General features: G+C 38.4%; 1 pseudogene; it reads right to left on the bottom strand.

Annotated features, from left to right (window-relative positions):
* Nucleotides 1-835: 835 nt before the first annotated feature.
* On the bottom strand, nt 836-1,334 carry LOC148755166 (pancreatic progenitor cell differentiation and proliferation factor pseudogene; annotated as a pseudogene).
* Nucleotides 1,335-20,570: the final 19,236 nt, after the last annotated feature.

The following is a 20,570-nucleotide window of genomic DNA, read 5'->3' as shown; positions in this document are numbered from 1 at the left end:
TTTCCCCTTTCCATGTTTTCTCCTCCTGCACACATGTGTTTCTTTCCTTCAATTTTATAATTATGTGGCATCATTTATGTCCCTCTAATGTCATTTACCTAGAAAGATTAGTATCTAAATAGTCTAGAGATACTTATTTTCTAGCTAATAACTCACTTTTATTTTTTTCTAATGACCCCTCTTCTACAACTAGTTCTTATACCACTGGTTCACAAAGTTAAGATGAACTTCGTGTATAATGTAAGTTGATCTGTATAAAAAGTAAGTGCTGAACTTGCAAAGGGAGTTTATGTTAGGTTGGTGCAAACGTAATTGCAGTTTTTGCAATTATTTTTAACCTTTTAAACCGCAATTACGTTTGCACCAACCTAATAAAATTATTATTGTAGTTGCAGTGTTTTATTGGAATCAACTACTTGACATTCAGAAAACTTCACTTCTGTGTTTCTGTGGCTGCCTCTCTGTCTCTTGTATTTCTCAAAAACGGCTCTGCATCTTCTCCACTCCCTTTGGACGCCACTCCCTGAGCCCTCCCCTCCACTTTCTCTTCTTCAGTCAATGTCTTGGTAAATGGAACCACCCTTCACCATGTTGTTTAGACTAGAATGCTGGCATCATCGCTAGTCCTTTCCTTGACCTCACTGCCCTCCTACATTCAACAAACTAGTCTTTATATTTCCCCCACAAATGATTTTCATTTTAATTAATTAATTTTGCTGGCTGCTTGTGTATTTGCCAATTGTTGCAAGGCACATGGTTATGGGATGTCAGGAGGCTCACGTGTGGCTTGGACAGAAAAGAGCGAGACTCTCTCAAGTTCCTTGTTGGTGTTTTGCTATTTTGATATAAAAGAACCCAACTGCTTCTGCTTACGGCCTCGTCTATGGGGTGGGTTTAGGTGAGGTTGGGTGGGGACAGAAGGGGAGGAGTTGGGAGAGGAGGGCTCAAAAAAGCCTAGTGCCTCTGGAAGACTGGTGGCTGGTGGTGGCAATTCAGGATGGGGCCTGGCCTTGGATTTGCTAGGCTGGTCAACAGGCTGCTTCTTTGTGGCTGTCCGAGCCAGGTCACAGGTGATTATTTTGCTGGAGGCCTGGGGGGATTGCGAGTGCTCTGGGGACTCCCGACACTGTGGCCATGAATGGGACAGTGGACTTCCCGAAAAAGAAGCTCTTCCACCAGTGACCCAGGTCTACCTTGCAGAGCCACCAGTAGGGGGTGGCTTCCTCGGGGTACTCGGCACTGCCACAGGAGCTGTTACTGAAAGTGGAACCCAGGTGACACCAGTAGTAGTCGTGGGTGGCCAAGAGCAAACCGCTGCAGGTGATGGCTGCCATGCTCTTGCTTGTGAACTGGTGGAAACCTCGGTGGTGACCCCTCGCAGCCCTCGGCGTGAGATCACGGGTGGTGGAGATGGGGGCACTAGGCCACAGAGCAGAGGAGACCGCTGGAGCCCGCTCCACGACCAAAATGCACGTGATGATATTCACAATCATCAATCTGGTATAAACCTCTATCATTTCTCACTGGACCACGGAAAAAAGTCAAAATGTTCTTTTTCTTTTTTTTGCCTAAGACCTATTTTTAAAATGCAAACCCGATAGATGTATACCCTGTTTCTAAATCATAAATTGTTTACATTTAGGATACAAGGGGGAAACATTCTTAATAGGACCTAAAAACATTCCATGGTCTGACCTTACTCCCCATTTGCCTCTCAAACTAACCGTCATCCTTCACAGCACAATATAACGATAACTTTTTCCTGTGGACCTTTATTTTCCTGCTCTCTCCTCAGTTTTCATTCCCTGGAATTGGGCTCTTCTCTGTTGCCTCACTCATCCTATCCTAGGAGAGAAGTATTACTTATCTGATTGGGCATGCGTGGCTCAATTGTTCTTTTCTCTTGTCTTTTTGGAATTTACTTCTCTGCAGTAGCCACATATCTGCTCAGTTCTCTCCACTGAAACACTGAGCTGTGAACATAATGTTGAGGACTTCAGTTTTCAATTTTTTTTTGTTTTTAATTATTAAGCATGGTTTTAAAATTCTTCATCTTTTCAATTCTTATGTCTCTCAGTTGTACTTACTCTCAGGCACAGAAGAGAGAGGATTTTATTTAGTGTGCTCCGTAAATGCACAATGCCCTAGCCCAGTTGTAACCCCACCCCCCAAAGCTCTCCAGAGCTGTACCCATAGCATTTGTTACAATAATACTTATATGATTATTTGTGTATCATCTGTGAACTGTCTTTTCTCACCTCAAATAGCTGCACTCTGTGAAGGAGAAGCTGTGTCTTTTCATTGTGTTTCCAGTGTCTCGGGTGAAGCCTGGTACAGAATGGGCAGTGTGAAAATGATTGTTGATAGAATCCATGGCAAAAGTTACCCCTTTTTTACAGGAATGGCCAGTGAGGTGTCTGAGGGCAGCTGCTTTAGGCAGGCAGTGTCCCAAGAGGTAACCTGGTGCTCTGAGGCACAAAAAAGAATTGATTTCATGGATTTTACAGAAAAAAAAAAGGGATAGAAAGGCATCATTTTCTGAAAAATTATGTGGATTTTATTTATAATGTGGCAGCAAAGTGCTGTAGTGTATAAAAAAGGGAGAAGATGGGCAGTAGAATCTAAGTATGAGGTATCTCAGAAAATGTGATCTTTAGACTTTAGTCTGGGTTTTCTCTTACTGTATATTTTAGTATCTGATTTTCTGATTGTGGCATTTAGGATGGATGTATTCGATCAGCGAATATTTTTAAGTACCTCTGGTATGTAACAAGTGTTGTGGGTACTACCAGGGTTAAGTCACAGTCCAAATTTCAGGATCCCCATGGAGTTTATGGTCTTAGCACACAGCTAATTGCAGGTAGTATGTTTTAAGTGCTCTGAGCTTTGTTGTTGTAAATGTTTATTTCTTTAATAAATTACTCTGGCTGGGTTTTCCTAGAGCTTCCCAGCATCTATTTCTAAAGCTCTGTGTATGTCTTTTGCCACCTAAAACAGTAGGGGCAGCATACGAGAGAAATGAGCTCATCCACTGGGGAGTCCAGGAATTCCATTAGAACTTGACAGTTCTCAAGGGGGATTCTTCGTGAGAAAATAGCTCATACATCAGAATTAATATACAAGACTGGACACAAGTCACAATTCTGCTTCTCAATTGCTGTTTGACCTTGGTGAGCCTCTCAGACACTTCAGAGTCTTTCACAACTTCAATGTGGAAGAAATAAAAATTACATCAGAACTTTTTTTTTTGACTTAAAAATTTTTAGATTTATATAAAAATGTTGCAAAAATAGTATAGAGTTCCCATATACTTCCACAGACAGTTCCCCTATTATTAATATCTTATATTAGTATGGTACATTTGTCACAACTAATAAACCGATATTAATATACTATCATACTTTATTACACAGTATCTATAAATATATGTATTAGTATATGCACTATTATTAACTGAAATCCATACTTCATTCATATTTTCTTAGTTGCTACCTAATGCCCTTTTTCAGTCCCAGGATCCCATGTAGGATACATTAAGAGTCACTCATCACGTCTCTTTAGCTCCTCTACGCTGAGACATTTTCAGAGCTTTGTCATGTGTTTTGCTTCAGCTCTTGCAGAGCATAACTGCAGAGAGCACAGAGATTCTTCAGGCTGTAATGTGAAGGGTTTTCAGGGGGGGAGGGGGAGTAAAGTGAGGTTAGGGGAAAATAGCTAATGAAGCAGGAACAGCAGTTGGGAGGATAATGCCTTAGTGAAAGATGGTGGCTGACGTAGATGGTGGCATGGAAGTGAAGAAAAGTAGATGGTTTTGGATATATTTTGGAGACAAAATATTCAGACTGGGATAGAGAAGCTATACACGAAAAATGAAAGAAGAGAATGGATGCTATGTTGTTATTTATTACTGAGCAACACATTTCCCCCAATTTTGTCAGTTGAAAACAACAAACATTTATTTTCTTAAGCTTTCTATAGGCTGGGAATTTGAATACAACTCAGCTGGGTTGCAATCAAGGTGTAAACTGCGGCTTCAGACATCTGAATGCTTGGCTGGGGCCGACGGATCTGTGTCCAGGATGGCTCACTCACATCGCTATTGGCCAGAAGCTTCATACTCGTATTTCTCAGTACATGGACCTCTCCATCAGGTTACTTGAGTGTACCTACAACATGGCAGCTGCCTTTCACCAGAATGAGTTATCTAAGAGAGACGGCAAGTTAGAAGTCATAATGCCTTTTCTGAACCAGTCACTGAAGTCACGCACTGTCACTTTTGCCATATTCTACTCATTAGAATCGAGTCATTAAGTTCAGGGCACACTCTTGGGGATGGGAATTAGCTTCACGCTTTGCATACAGGAGTGCCAAGGAGTTGTGGAGCACTTTAAAACTACTATGAGTGACTTTCAGGATTCAAGCTTGTGCAGTGATACTGCTCACATTTAGAGACCCACTTTGAACACTCCAAAAAAAAATCAACACATTTGTGTGTGATGATTTTGGTAAAAATAAGTATCAAAAAATTTGCATAGGAGTTTAGACAAGACATAGGTGGATATGACCTGACGTGGCCCAGGGAGATTTAAATTTGATCCAAGCCTTGAATGATGAGTAGGATTATCACACGGAGACACAGAATGGTGATCCAAGGAGGGAACTCAGAACAAGCAAGAGTATGCAGATGAAACAGAGAGTGATCCCACTGAAGCCACACATTTGATTTGAGGGTAGTAGGAGAAGAGTCAGTACAAAGTGGGAGCCACTAGATGAAGGGCCTTAAGTAATTTCAAGCTAAAGAGTTTGTATTGGATTCAGCAGTTGAGAATTTGGAATGGTTTTCAGACAAAAAGAGAATTGTTGACAGCAGTTTGGTATGACCCACACTTGGCATAGCCAAATGATGTTTCTGTTGTTGACTTGTGTCCAGACGCAAGGTGTGCTCCTCAAACTTACTGATACCAGGAATCTAGCATTTCATGCACCAAAGGTATGGACTGTGAATGAAATTATTCATCAGGTCTCGAAGGATTTATTGAGGAATCCTGAAGGAAAAATCTCCTGTCACCGAAGCAAGATTTAAACCACTTAAGTGCACATAAGTCAAGCAGAAATTATGGTAATTGGACTTAAACCTGCTTTCTTCTCTGCATACTGTAAATAAAAGAAGACAGTTTAAACAAAGAAACAAGACGTAAATATAAATGTGAGATCAAAGCAAATCTGAAGTTTAATACTACACAGAGAAAACAAAATCCAAGATATATGACCAGCACTTTGTAATGCATTTTGCAGCACTAAAAACTGGCAGCCTAAACTATGATTTGTTAAGCATGTCTATAAAGAGTTTGCAAAACAATTTAGAATTCACCCTTTCTTTAAATTTCCCAACTATCTTGTATTTAATGAAGTCATTTACTAATTCTTCACTGAAATATGTACAGTGACTATTGTGTTTGTATACAGATGAACTACCCCATTCCTGAGCTTTTCTTTATCACTTAAACCACCTGTAGTCATGATATTTATATGTCATTTTCTTTGGTGATGATGTAATTCTTTTTAAAAGCCAATGAACTAAATGCAATGAATGTCCGTTTTTAGGCATAGAGCTAGACTGGTGATATAAGATTACTTATGGAATTACTAAACCTTATAAATTTACTCTAATAAAAAATAATTTGAAATTAGGTCTTTAAGTAAATATGGCAAAGAACAAATCTTTTTTTGATAAGGAAGTAAGGATGATGAGAATGTTGAAGGTGATATTGAGGCTAATAGATATAGGCAGAATACAGAAATAGGTCAAGAAAACAAATTGATAATGGAAGTCAACTAACACAAACATTATTAATTTATTATTTTTAATCAAGATAGTGGCACGTGTGCAGAATTAGTATTTGCCAAATCACCTCATTGATAAGATCTGGCTGGCTATACCTAAGTAGAAATTTCTTTTTAGATCATAAGTCCATATATGAATAGCATGCATTTTCAATGCATATGGTCTTGTCCTCAATGGGGTCAAAATTGGTGATTGGGGGCAAAATATCTTACTTGTTTTATATATAAAATATACATATAGTACCTAAGTAGATATACAGCATATCTGTAGTATTAAAATTTTATGGAGGAGGGCAATTGGGTGAAAAATGTCTAAAGGATTCTTTGTGTATGTGCATGGTTGGGAGGGGCTAATAAAAAATGGTTGACAAACATTGTTCTGTATGATAGTCTCCCAAGTATTGTATAGCGATCCACTAGAGTTTAAGCTCCTTGAGCGCAAAGATTTTTTTTCATTAACTGTTGTATATTCAGTGCCTAAAACCATGCTTGACACATAGTAGGTATCTATCAAAATATTAACCAAACGAGTCCTTTTACTTTAGAGCAGAGACACCCAGGGTGATGGTAACAGTACCCTGATATCCATTGCTCTTATGATTGTGAAAACACAGTCTAACATTTGGTCAAGGTCCTCTTTGGTCCAGTACCTAACTACGTGTCCAGCTCCATCTATGACCAATACCTTCCATAAGTGGCATCTGTCTTCTTCTCAGTCTGGCATCTTTCATGTTCTCTGTCCTCCCTTCTGAGGCAGGGCCTTTATGTATAATGTTCCTTCTACTCTAAATCTCCCGTCTTGCAGTCTAATTAACACTAACTCACCCTTCATTCACATCCTTGACTGACTCCACGTTTTTCATAACTCCCTATAATTCTTTTTCATAGCATTTAACACAGGGATGAGATAGCATGCCCACATGTAACATATTAATAACGCCTCTCTTACAAAAAACGTATTATGTGATATGATAAAAGTGTTTGATGCTACTGTAGTAATCATATTGCAATATATAAATGTATCAAACCACCACAGTATACACTTCAAACCTACAGAATGTTATATGCCAATTAAAATGATTGTTTTACCACTTGTCTGTAAGGCCCATCGTGTCTGTCTGGGTTGATTATTTTATCCTCTGCACATAGCTCTCTGTCTAGTATTACACTCGATAAATAGTTCCAAATAACAAAAACATTAATTCTGCACATCCCAGAATTCAAGGAATTCAGGTGTCTCAGATGTGTACTCAGGATAAAGCAAGAACCATACTAACTTCAATTAATATAAGAAGCAGTTATTTTCTACTAATTAGTCCCTGCTGAGCTACTTGGAAATGAGAATGAATTAATCAATGGGTAGTAACTGAGAAAGTACCTTGTGCCCAGCACTGTACTAGAACCTGTATTTAATTAGCTTTTTAGTGTCTGTGAACATTTGGCATACGTACTGAATCCTCACCATTGGGCATACTGTGGAGTTCAACTCAAGAGAAGACTGTCTGAGGTTTGAACTCTCTGATAAAGGGTTTCCATTATCTAGAAAAGTGTGATTGGATAATTTAGAGCAAAATATGCTCTTTGTTGAGCACCACTATGCAATTGAAAAATTGATACACCCTTCACATGCATTCTCATTTAATCCTTATTAATTCTACGAGACAGGTATTTTATTATCCTCATTTGCATGGAACAAGGGTAGGTTCTTCTAGATAATGCCCATAGCCTTTTTTTTTTTTTTTAAAGGCAGTATGACAGTAAACGAAACTTTTAGGCAAGGATTGGCAAACTTCTGTAAAGGGCCACAGAGCAACTATTTTAGCCTCTGTAGGCCATATGATACCTGCTACAACTACTCACTTCTACCATTGCAGCTCAAAAGCAGCCATAGACAATTCCTAAACCAATGAATGTGGCTATGTTAAAATAAAACTATTTGTGGACACTGAATTTGAATTTCATATAATTTTTACATGTCCACAATAGCCTTCTTCTTTTTTATTTTTTTCAACCATTTAAAAATGTAAAACCCATTTTTAACTCCTGAATTATACCAGGAGCAGTGGGACCATTTTGACCGATGGGCACCTGTTCTGTGTATTGTTACCAGTATTAGTAGTTATAGCTAATATTTAATGTTCCAGTGCTATGATAGGTACTTCATGTAAAAGAGTTTATTTAATAGTCATATATCTTATCAGGTAGATGGTAGTAATATTACTCCTACTTGCTCAAGATTATACAGCTATGGGAGATGGAAGAATCAGGATACAAATCTAGGTCTTTTATATTCCAAACTCTAAGTTTATATTTATGAATAAAAACTTATTTAAACAAATCAGGAGTGTGACTGGGTATGAATTGACATAGCATGCAGTATACATAATAGGAATTCAGGAATGAGTAAGTTCACGGCAGTGGTAGAATATGGAACAACTGAGTCTTAAATTGAGACTTGACAGGATCAAGGGGGTTCTTTATCTACATTTTAGGTAGGAGGTATTAGGCGGTAGGTGTGGCATAAACAAAGGGAAAAGTAAATTCAGCGTTGCTTTCGTACTAAGCTTGGTTATTTTATGTTATAAACTTGGGTATATTCATATAAAGTCTGGAGCTTCACAGTGCATTTTAAAAAGCCTTTTTAGTAGACTTGTTGGGGTTATCACTTTGTGAGTTATGTAAATGTCTGATCACTGTGTTGTTCTGTGTAGGCCTGAAACCAGTTAAAGAAAAAAAATAGAATACTTGCTATTTTAAAAGCTTTTGAATATATCAATGTTGGTTTCTTAGTTTTGACTACTGTACTAGAGTAACATAAGCTGCTAACATGAGGGAAACTGGGTTAGGGGTTAACAGGAACTCTGTAGTATCTTTGCAACTTTTCTCTGAATTTAAATTATTAGGAAATTTAAAAAAAGTTTGTGACCAAAAGCACTTTGATATTTTTCAAATGCAAGGTTGAAAGTCTACCAGTTGAAACTAACTCCCAACTCAAATGATTGATTCAGTTTCTCTGTACGTGTCCTGGGGTTAATCTGAGGCTCTGAGTTTCCCACAGCTATCCCCAATTCATTTCCAGAAGAGGGAACCTCAGAATGGTTTAGAGATGAACATCCAAGATGTAATATGCCATCTGCTCTTGCTTTTGCTTTGAAACTTCTTGATATCAGATCCATGGCATGGCGGCTTTTTGATGTTGGATCGATAATAAAAACAACAATTTTGAGTGACAGCTTAATCAAGTTCAAACTCCAACAACCTTACTTCAGAGGCACAGAAACATCTGCTGGAGATCTACTGAGAATCAAAGGATGAACCTGAAAGAACTTAATATTATACAAAAAAGACTTCCCAGAGGACTGCTCTCGAAAGGGTTTCTTTTCCATTAAAGAAGATTGATGACAAGTCAACAAAAGGAAAGCCTTTTGTTCAACCAAAGAAAAATCTTCGCGCCAGGTGAGTTCAGTGCCAGAGATATTAGAATACAGCTTTGAAATTATCTCCTTCCACAGTTCCATTGGCACTGTAAGTAGATATAGTCAATCATTATTGTTTAACCATACTCAGAATATACTCAACTGCTCTGTAGCATTGCAATGCCCATTGTAAAGAAAAGCCATTATCTAGAGACTCTTTAATGTCAGTGAGTAAACAAAGTAATAAATTATTCACATTTTCTTCTCCTTGTCTATAATGTGCACATATTTTTCACATGTTAATTTCTCTGAAATTAGTCTGTGTCTTAAAATCAACCATCTTACAATTGGGTTTTCTCAGAGAGGATTTACATCAGCTTTTATCAGTTAACTGTGAACACTACCCACCGGAGAGATCATTCTGAATCAAATTAAAATTTTGGGACTGCACTGGTAGTCAGACTTTAAATTTGCATGACTATGTGTTTGGCGAAAATATATTGAGGGGAGATTTCCCTTCCCCTCCTACTTGGTGCCTAGTTTGCAACAGTATATTTCCTTGTGGTCTCTCTGCATAGTGGGTTGATTTCTACTTTACCTTTTCAGGGAGCATAAAGTCCTTTGGTATCATAGCTTTAAGCACCGCTATCCTACTAACCTCCCTATCTTGGGCAGTTTGGCTCTTCTTCCTGAAATATACAAAATGATGGTGCATCTTAAAATAAATATCTTCTATTCAGTGAAATATGAAAATCTCTCAAGTTTGAGTATCGTTTTTACCTAGCTGCTATGGTAAATGTTTACATACATTAGATCATCAAATTCTCCCTCTAGGACAGTTTGAGTACTATCATTTGCTTTGTCTGCAGTTTGTCTTTTCTTGAATGTGACAATGCAGTATTATGTATTCAAGCATGTTTTTGACATTATGTGTGAATGATTGTTTCTTAAGCAGTAACTTAGATTTAGTTGATTTCAACAGGAATTCACACTCTGGATGTACTGAGCTAGCCTCCTACTCAGGAAGCTCTTATTTCAGAGAGAACTACGCCAAATATGTTTGTTACTCTTATCCTAATGGAAAACAAATGCTTTACTAATTAGCAATAAAATCCAATTAGAGATGGACTTGATTGATAATACTACAAGCTTGTTAAATAACGTGACAAATATTAGACGTGGACTCTCATTGATGCCATTAAAGATTTCAATATAAGCAATTGAGAAAATATAGAGAGTCTCCCTACTCTTGAAGAACCAGATATCGGAACCTGCTCTATCCCTGGGGCTGGTACCTGACACTGATTTCTTAATCCTGTGCCTTTGGTTTGGAAAATTTCTATCTGCCTGTTGCCAGGTATTAGGAAAGCAGTGTCCTGCCTCTGAAATGTTTTATCTGTCTTGCATGAGCATCTCATGTAGAATAGTTGGAACATCTGAAAGGAGAGAGGAGTTTGAGTTTACAGAATAGTTGTTTTTGCCTACTTGCTATGGAATTAATAGTATGTGTCACTGTAAGTAGTAGAATTTCCTCTTAATTTGCTGAATTATAACCCAGTAGTGAAAACGTAACCCTGCTCAAGGCCACCATATTAGCTTACATAGTTTGTGTATGACTTATGGGCTTCAGGCCGAGAGAGTGTGTAGAAGCTGAATCCAGCTTTGCCTCTGCTTTCCCAAGAGCCCTGTGCCAGAAAGGGCTGCAGGAGCTCTAAGAGTGTCCTTTTCTGTTTTCTATCCAGAAAAGGGTGCCTTTTACTAATTTACACAGAGATGTTAATTTAGGCTGGCTGAATCCCTAACCCTCAACTATCTCAAATTTTATAGAAGGATACTTTTATCTAACAAAAAACCCCTAGGATTGTGGATGATGCAACTGAATGGTACCAATATTTGTTTACTTAACAGAAAAGGATAATGAAACTTAGAGAATTTAAGACATGTACCCAAGTTCATATGTCTTTGGGCTCCAAACCATGTCTATCTATATCCAGAATCTGAGTCTCTGGACAGGTTTCTGGTACGTCTGACATCAAACCATCACGAAGACTTTGAAGAGCACAACAAGCTTTCAGCATTGCTAAATTTATCTGTAACCATTACCTTATTGTTACAAGCACATTTCACTTTTTGCAGTAGCTGAATTCCTGAAGGGACATGGTACTTGTATGAATTTAACTTCTATAAATTGCACCTGATTTTGCTCACTGACTTGAATTAGAAATTCATAAATGACATCTTTATCTTATGTCCTCAAAAGACAGCCTAACCTGTGCTACGTTTCTGTGGTCCCCATCTCACCTCTTTATCAAAGTGTTAGTGGCCATTAGGCCTATATTGAAGTGAGCCAGGGAATCCCTTAAGAAACCCCACAAAATTAATTGATGAATAGGGAGATACAGACTATACCAAAATACCAAGCTTTTTGTTTTCATCAACAATTAGGTGTTGCTAGTGTATCACCTAGTGACAATGCAAATGAGAAGGCATGCACATGCATGCATGTAGACATATGTACACACACAGGCATCATTCTGATGTGAGATATGGCAGAAAGGCTTCAGAGATGCAGGTTACTACATTGAGTTCATAATAAGGAATGAGTTTAGATTTATAGCCACTTGCTGCTCAGAAAGGTAAACTTCCACAGGTGCTGACTGTAGAGAAATAACTTGATGGAATCACAATATTTTACAATTAAAAGAGTCCTTACAGACCTATAGCCCAACTCCTCCCAAATCAGGACTGTCTCCTATCACATTTCTGACAAGATGATTAATTTATTGGAGAATGACAATGGGAAGAGAGTAGAAATTTATATTTAAAAAGTTGCTGCTGTGGAATTGTATCTGCCCAAAATTCATATGTTGAAGGCCCACCCTTCGATATGATGGTATTTGGAGATGGGACCTTTGAGAGTTAATTACATGTGACAGTTAATTTTGTGTCAACTTGATTGGGCCATGAGTTGCCTGGATGTCTGGTTGGACATTGTTTCTGGGTGTCTGTGAGGTGTTTCTGGAAGAGATTAGCATTTGAATTGGACTGAGTGGATCAGATGGTCCTCCTCAAAGTGGGTGGGAATCATCCAACCCATTGAGGGTCTGAATAGAACACAAAGTCAGAGGAAGGTTGAATTTGCTCTTTGCCTGACTGTTTGAGCTGGGACATCCATCTTCTCCTGTCCTCTGTGCTCCTGGTTCTCAGGCCCTTACGACCAGGACTGGAATCTTTACCATTGGCTATCTGGCTCTCAGACCTTCAAACTATGCCATCAGTTTTTCTAGGTCTCCAGCTTGCATGCAGCAAATCTTGACACTTCTCACACTCCATAATTGTGAGTCAAATCTTGTAATAGATACATACATTATGTGATCTATATCTAGATCTCTAGATCTAGATATCTCCTATTGGTTCTGTTTCTCGGGATAACCTTAATACATTAATACATTAGAATTAGATGAAATCATGAAAGTGGGGTCCTCATGATGGTATTAGTGTCCTTATAAGAATAGATATCACAGAGCTTGCTTTCTCTCTCTCTCTCTCTCTCTCTCTCTCTCTCTCTCTCTCTCTCTCTCTCTCTCTGTCTCTCTGTCTCTCTCTCACCCCAAATGCATGCACTGAAGTGAGGCCATATGAGAACATACCATGTTTCCCCCAAAATAAGACCTAGCTGGACAATGAACTCTAATGCATCTTTTGGAGCAAAAATTAATATAAGACCCAGTATTTATATTATATTATATTATATTATATTATATTATATTATATTATATTATATTATATTATTATATAAGACCTGGTCTTATATTCCAGTACAATAAGACAGGGTCTTATATTAATTTTTGCTCCAAGAGATGCCTTCAAGCTGATTGTCCGGCTAGGTCTTAATTTCAGGGAAACATGGTAGTGAGAAGGTGGTTGTCTGCAAGCCAGAAAGAGAGTCCCTACCATGAATCTAATTGATGAGCACCTTGACCTTGGACTCTTTAGCCTCCAGAACTGTGAGAAACACAGTTCTGTTGTGTAAGCCAACCAGTCAATTGTATTTTGTTCTGGCAGCCTGAGTTGACTAAGAGAGTTGTGATAGCATCATAGCGTTATATCCCCTTATGGGGATATAATGAAATATTATGCAAAATATAGATTAAGAGTATGCATAATATGCAATACATAATATGCCCTTATAAATCTGTGCAGATGGTCTAAAGGGAGCTAGATAAAATAATGATCTCTATGGCCTTTATAAGTTCTAGATGAACTTCTCAGGTAGTGTTAAGTTACGGTTCCTAGATAAAAGATATTGTTTTGTCAAATCTCTGATTGCTTTTGTGACCTTGACCCAAAGTACACTAAATTGAAGATTTCTATTACTGAAAAGCTAGAGCTCACTCTTACCAATTTTAACAATTTGTTAGTGGTTATATGGAATATTGCATGCTAAAGACTTAAACGTTCTGATTTTTAATATGGGTTTTATTTAAAAATTTTCAGTAGTACTCACTTTATTGACTAGAGTTCTAATTTCAAAGAAACAACTGTAATATAACCACTATGACCACAGAAGCTAATTCTAGATAGCTCCTAAGGGCTCTGTCCAGTTTTTCTTCCAGAAGTACTAAAAAACTAAACTATAGATTCATGACTGTTTAACCTCAACATAGCAAGCAAGTCATGTGCAACACACACATTGTTTAATGCATTCAGAGTAAATCCAGCGTTGGTTGGGAGGTTGTAGTCCAGGCAAATAAAATCCAGAGAACTTGGGGAACACTATTTCCATGTAGCAGAATCATAGATCATTACGCTTTGTAGGTTCCCTAACATCCATCAGTCCAATTTCTCAAATACAGGCCAGAAACTCCTTTTAGAGAATCCTGGTCCAGTGTCCAACCCCTGTTTTCCAATTCTGTCCCCACTCCATGGCTGGACAATTCAAAGTCTTGGAAATCCACTTTGGGGTTTTCATAGGTTTGTCCATAAATCGTCATATTTATTCTAAATCAACATTTCATTGTAAAAGAAAACAAAATTCTATTTTACTACGGAGGCATTAATATTTGTGTAGCCTTTTACTTAAAAAATCCCCAGTTTCTGTGACTTTTTTACTGGTGGTTTACAGACAGGCAGCTAACAGTACAGTGGGGAAAATATAAGCAAAAGAACCAGGCTGATCCAGCTTTGCAAAACTGTGGCCCATTTTGGGGTTTATGTGAGACGTAGGTACAAGTGCATTATACATAGTAGAGGTCAAATAAATGCAAACTAGAATTACTTTTAATTTACTCCTCCTTTCCCTCTTTTAGAGTCAGTTTACTTAGTCCATGTCCTGCGTTTTGTATATTATGATATGTTATGGGTAGGAGAAACATATATAATGCACTTTCTCATCTCATTTTGCAAGCCAGTTGAGGATTATCCAGGTGTATTTGAGGGGGAAATTCTATCCATCACAATATTCTTGCTTAAGCCTTGATGGAAACTTTCCCAGTGGAAAGTTGTCCCTGTTTTTCTATGGTGGGGAAAAGGTTAGCATGCATACACACACCCCCACCACACACACACACACACACACACACACACACACACACACACACACAATCACACATCATCTCCAAGGGTCTAATCTGACAATCGGATAGAAGCTTTTGCCTCCTCTAAGTACACATATTAAGCTCTCCCCAGGGATGACCTTTATTGGGCCAAGCATGAGAAATAAAGAATGCCAAACTGCCTTCCCCCACTGGTGGGCTAGGTGTAGCAAACTTCAGCCAGAGTGCTACAAAGGAAGACTGAATCTTGATTTTAGCTAAATATTTTTTCTCAAGATGCACTCCCAAACCTAATGAACCAACAGTTTCTAGGACTGGTGATGTAGGATAAATGCTAGTGCGTAATCTTCCACGGTCCTGACAATATTTCATAGTATTCATCAATACGTTTGGAATAACTCTATTAGCTAGCTCCCCATCACTGTATTACCTAGGAGACAATAGGATAATTCCATACAAATGGGAGAAAGGAAATGCTGGTTTTGAGGAAGATAAGGAATTGGGGTGGCATTAAGAAAGCTATGTGTGGCTCTTTTGATAGGAGGAGGATGTGGGTGCGTGTGCACGGATGTTGTGCAAGCTGGGTAGCATAAGTTGTCAGTGAGCAGATTGTGATGTGGGAGGTAGACTGGGATGAGAGTATTCATGAAAAATGAATGAAAGCAAGGGAGGAAGCCAAAGATAATTCCGCAAGTTGCCGCCTTTTCCCCAGTGCTTCCCTGCAGGCCACTGACCTCATATCCTAATACTATATTCGCTCTCCACCACTGCCATTCATCCTTTTTAGAGAATAGTCCATATCCTTCTTCCTGTGATTGCAGAAAAAAAAAACAGCTTGTGAGAGTTGCATCTGTATATTATGTGCATTTTAAGGACCGAAGCCATGACTTTTCACATAGAATGACTTCACCTTGACACAATGAAATATTGTAAAAGGTGTCATTGTAGTCATTTGCCTGTGCTTCTAGTTAATACCCTTGCCACCCAAATAACACATCTGTGTCCTGTCTGTAGAGTAAAGCTTTCAATAAGCCCAACTGAAATACTTGGGTATATACCATGGCTCTGCTGCGCTCAAGAAAGAGACATTTGATAAAATTAAAAAATAACAATAACTAAAAGAGAAAGAGAGGAAGATTTAGGTATAGAGATTGTGGCACCTTTAGAGCATCCACCCTGGCTTTGCAGAGAGCTTATTTCTCACTGAAGATTTCGGCCATTGTCCTGCTACTTGCCCATAGCTTAGCAAAAGGTGCCAGTGAATCCACCCAATGGGAAAGCCCAAGTCGAGTTTGAGGAGTTGACTGAAGGTGGGAAAATGAAGTAGAATTTTTATTGGTCTTGTTTCACAACCCTCGTCACAGGATTGAAGGAGCTCCCTCCTGGAGGAGACACAGTGGCCTGCCCCTTTCTGCCTTTTATATGGGAGATCAGAGAGAACAGCAGTGGTAGAGAGGGCCATCATAGGCTGAGCTGGACATGGTGCTATTACGTAAAAGTCCATTCTAATCAAACTATCTGGACGTCCACAGGTAGGGAATGGTGGCTAAATATACCTAATGCTCCCCTTCAGAACAGTTTAAGTTCTGGAATATGATGATCTGGGTTCACATCGATGCCATAAATCTCTTGGAACAAGAGATGCACTTGATAACCATCCTGCCTATTGTCTGACATAGGTAAATGGTGCTTCATTATTTCAATCCCGAGGAGACATCATGGATATAATGAATTAGTGGAATTTCTAGTTATTTGAAACTTCAAAACCTTGCTATTATCATTTTTTAAAGTTTTTACCTAAATCCTTTTCTTAGTAAATAGAATGTACTGAATATAGATTTTGCCTATATTGTCCGTATAACACATGATCGTTCTTATGAATATAAAATAAAACCATGGGAAAGTTTTGTTCTCTGTCTCTGTCTCTTTCTATCTCAATCTCCCTCAGTGCAATTCAATTTTCTTTCTTCTTTGCACATAATAAGGATAAAAGGTGTAAATGATTACCAGGGTCCCATTCAGCTCCAAAATTGGATCACTCTCACATTCCTGCCATTTCAAGTCAAATCCCTCCCCCTCCATTCTGCAATGCATGTACTTTACCCCAATTCTTCCCTTTAAACTGCAGTGAGCAGCTTATTAAATATAATCCCTCAAAAGCCCAAAGGCAATTCTGCCACTTTGGAAAGTTTTCTCCCTAGAGAGCTGCTTAATTTGATGGTTATTATTTGTTAAAGCCCACTGTTTATTCAGATTAATTAAAACCAATTGTTCCAGCTGTACCATAGTAGTGCTCCCATAGCAATGAAAATTTCTGCAATCCCAAATTCATCAACTTCCATCTGATCCCCTTGGAAAGTCTTTAATCTCACTCTTCAAGGCAATACAGCTGAACCTGCCTCAGACCTGTGTCAGTACATGGGAAACCTGGATCCTTTAGTGCAGGCTTTTCTTTGCTGAGATCTCACAGCATAAAACCATCAGGGATGGCCCTCCAGATTGAGATTGCCAAACTGAAGGCCCCAGATTAGGCAGAGGGCGCACAAATTAGACAATCGGAAGTGAAACTGAGCTGCTAAATCTTAAATGCTTCGAAAATATTCTCTTCTAGCAAATGATATTTTCAAAAGTGTTTGCTGTTTTGATTATCAAGAGTCCTTATGTGTTATGGATTAGCAGATGCTATCATTTCCCAATAAATAAAGATATTTAATAAGAAATAGCTATTTGATAAAAATAAACCTAATTTATTTCAGTTTGTAAAATCTGCTGAGCCCAAGCACTGTTACCTGTGGTTGTTTTCCTTATCGTAAATAATCTTCATATAATTGAAAGTCCCCCAATTTAAAAGCTTAACTGATTTCCATCTATAATATTAAAACCTGGTTTTCAGCTTATACAGACCTGCTGAAGAGAGGAGGAAAAAAAGGAAGTTATTTTCCTTCCACATATTAAGTTGAAAATTCATCTTAAATTCTCTAAAACAGTTCATTGTTGCACAGAAGAACTCAAAATACTTCACACAAAACCATTTGCCTGGAAATTTCCAGGTGCTTACAAAATTCCACCTTAGAATGTAAAAGAAGTGTGAAATATTTTGCTAATTAAAAGCCAGATGACCATAAGCCTTCTCCATTGTGACAGTCCTGTACTGAGAACCCACCGTGTCACTTGGAAGACGTCTTCTAAATGCCACTTCTAATATTGTGGTGTGTCGCTGTCCCCTGTTCCCCTCCACATTTTTTACCTCTGATCTTCCCTCATTAGGTGTTGGTGCTGCTGTTTTTATGGAATGCAGGAGAAAATTAATCTGCTAAAACACTGACTTTGGTAGGAAATATACATATATATATATATATATATATATATATATATATATATATATATATATTAAACAAACTTAAAATGGACCCCAGCAAGTTCTGAGTATTGTCTTTTCTTCTAAGAAACACGCTGGTAAGCCATCTTTATCCTTCCATAAAAGTGGATTCATTCTGGGGCTTTAGCCTTCTCACCAATAATCCTTCCAGATCTTTGTTGCTGTAGCATCTTTTATGCCTTTCAGTAATAAAAAATAAATAAATAAGCAACACTTGTCACTTCACTGCCCCAAAATAGGGGCAGGTCTTCCTGCCCTGCATACATACATTCCCATTTAATGCGGGGGTTTTCATTATGAGGGATGTCGCTACAGGGCAAAGGATGACAAGCCAAGGGCCCTTTGCAGAGCATCACTTTAAAATAGAAAGGTGAAAGGACTCATTTTTATTTTAAAAAGCTCACTGTTAACTCGAGCTCTTATTTATCTGTCAGGGATCATCCCACCTCACAGAGTAGGGGAGACCAGTAACAAGTATTTGACCAGTTCAAGAGGCAGTTCTTTCACAGGAGTGGCTTTTCCTAAGAAAACCATTAAACGTATCAATCCTGACAGTTGCACAGTTGCCCTGACAGTTGCCCTGAGGGCTGTGCTGCAGAAACTAAACTTCAATATACCTGCTGGCTTTCCAGGGGCCTGTGTGGCTGCCTGTTTAAATGAGATGAGATTGAGTTCCAGATAATGTAAATATGATGGGCGTCGTGAGTGGAGAGGAATGCCATGGGGTGGGGGAGAAAGGGGTGGGGGTGTTGTACAGCAACCTAAAACCCTCAAATGATTTCATGATGGTCTCAAAGTTCTAATCTGAGAAAATGCATACATCTCAATCCAAAATGACCCCAGTCACAGTTTGCAGCACCTAGGCAATACTTACAGGAATTAACCAGTGTGTTGGCAGAAAGTTAGAATGGGTTCTACTTACCAGAACATTTCTCCACCTGCAATTATTTTACAGCGTTGAACTTTTCCAGAGGTAGTGCTATCATTGCTCTGGGGATTTTAATGGGGAAAAAAAAACAACAAAAACAAAAAACAATGCTCACATAATAAAGGAAGAAACCTACTAATACAAATTACAGATTTTAGGCTGTCCCAAATCCTATTCTCTCTCTCCAACCCCTAACTGTATAATCTGTTCAATCTTTGTGAGATTTCCTGAAACCTGGGGAAAGATGGCCAGCTGTGGTGGTCTAAATGCCTTCTGGTGTCAAAGTGGGAGATTTGGCCAACAGGGAAGGCTTCTCATTGCTGATACAAAACAGGAAAGTGTGCAGTGCTCAGCTTTCATTTAGCAATGGTTGATGGCATCCCCAGGAGAAAATGAGGCACTGTGGGCCTCCAAGTCCTTGAAGGAACATGATAGCCCCAACTGCAGACTCCTTTATATTCTTAATTCAGAACTTTCCAGCCAGCTACTGGGTACAAATGGAACCTAAATGACAAGCACTGAAGATGCCAAACATATTTCATAACATAGTTTATTAAGAAAAATAATATCATTTCACATGTGCATAGGTATAATTGCATGCATGTAATATCTTATTTAACCCTTCATAACACTATGAAATAGCACTATTATTTGCACCACTTCATAGATTAAGACTTGCTGTCAAAAAAGAGGATGGAATGGTTTCTCTAAAGTCGTCTAAAGGAGTATGACATAGGGTTACAAATAGTGTCACTGTATTGACGTAACTGTGAATTCTGATTCTCTTGTTTATGAACTGTGATTCTCTTCAAGTAACTTCTCTGAGCTTTATATTGTTGCATTTAATGGTAGATGTATTGTGGGGATGGAAATAAGATCATAACCCTGCTTTCAGGTAGATCAGATAGTGTGTAGTAGAAGGGTTGACACAGAGGAAACACACAGAAACTTACTGAGAAATGAGCAGAGGGTATTATTCTCAATTTAAAGAGTAATTAACTGAGATCCAAAAAATCTAGGGGAATTACCCAAGGCCACACAGGTAGGTAGTAGATCGTATAACTGAACTAGAGACTAGAATTTTCAGCTAATTTTTTATTCTTTCTACATGATCACAAGTTTACTTTAAGGGACATCGAGTCACATGTTGTCAATGGAACCCTACCCTGCAGAGAGGTCAGATCAAGAGAATTGACCTTTTTAATTATTTCCAACTTAAATTTGGTGAATCAAAATATTTAAGATTATTTTCCATTGTTGGATAAATGAAAATGAAACATTTTAGCATTGTAAGCGTAAAAGACAGTAGCCTTAAATTTCATGGAAAGGAATCTTTGGGAGGTCCTTCAGCGTGGAGAGGTGAAGAAACACCTCTTAAAAGTCTTCAGGTCCCTATGATCAGGACTAATAAGATCCTTAGCCCAGACTCCTCTCTCTCTCTCTCTCTC

This window comes from Rhinolophus sinicus, chromosome 15 (assembly GCF_057876585.1).
Source record: "Rhinolophus sinicus isolate RSI-liver-muscle chromosome 15, RSI-T2T, whole genome shotgun sequence".
Taxonomy (NCBI): Eukaryota; Metazoa; Chordata; class Mammalia; order Chiroptera; family Rhinolophidae; genus Rhinolophus; species Rhinolophus sinicus.
Note: the sequence above shows the minus strand (reverse complement) of the source record. Positions and strands in the feature narration are given on the sequence as shown.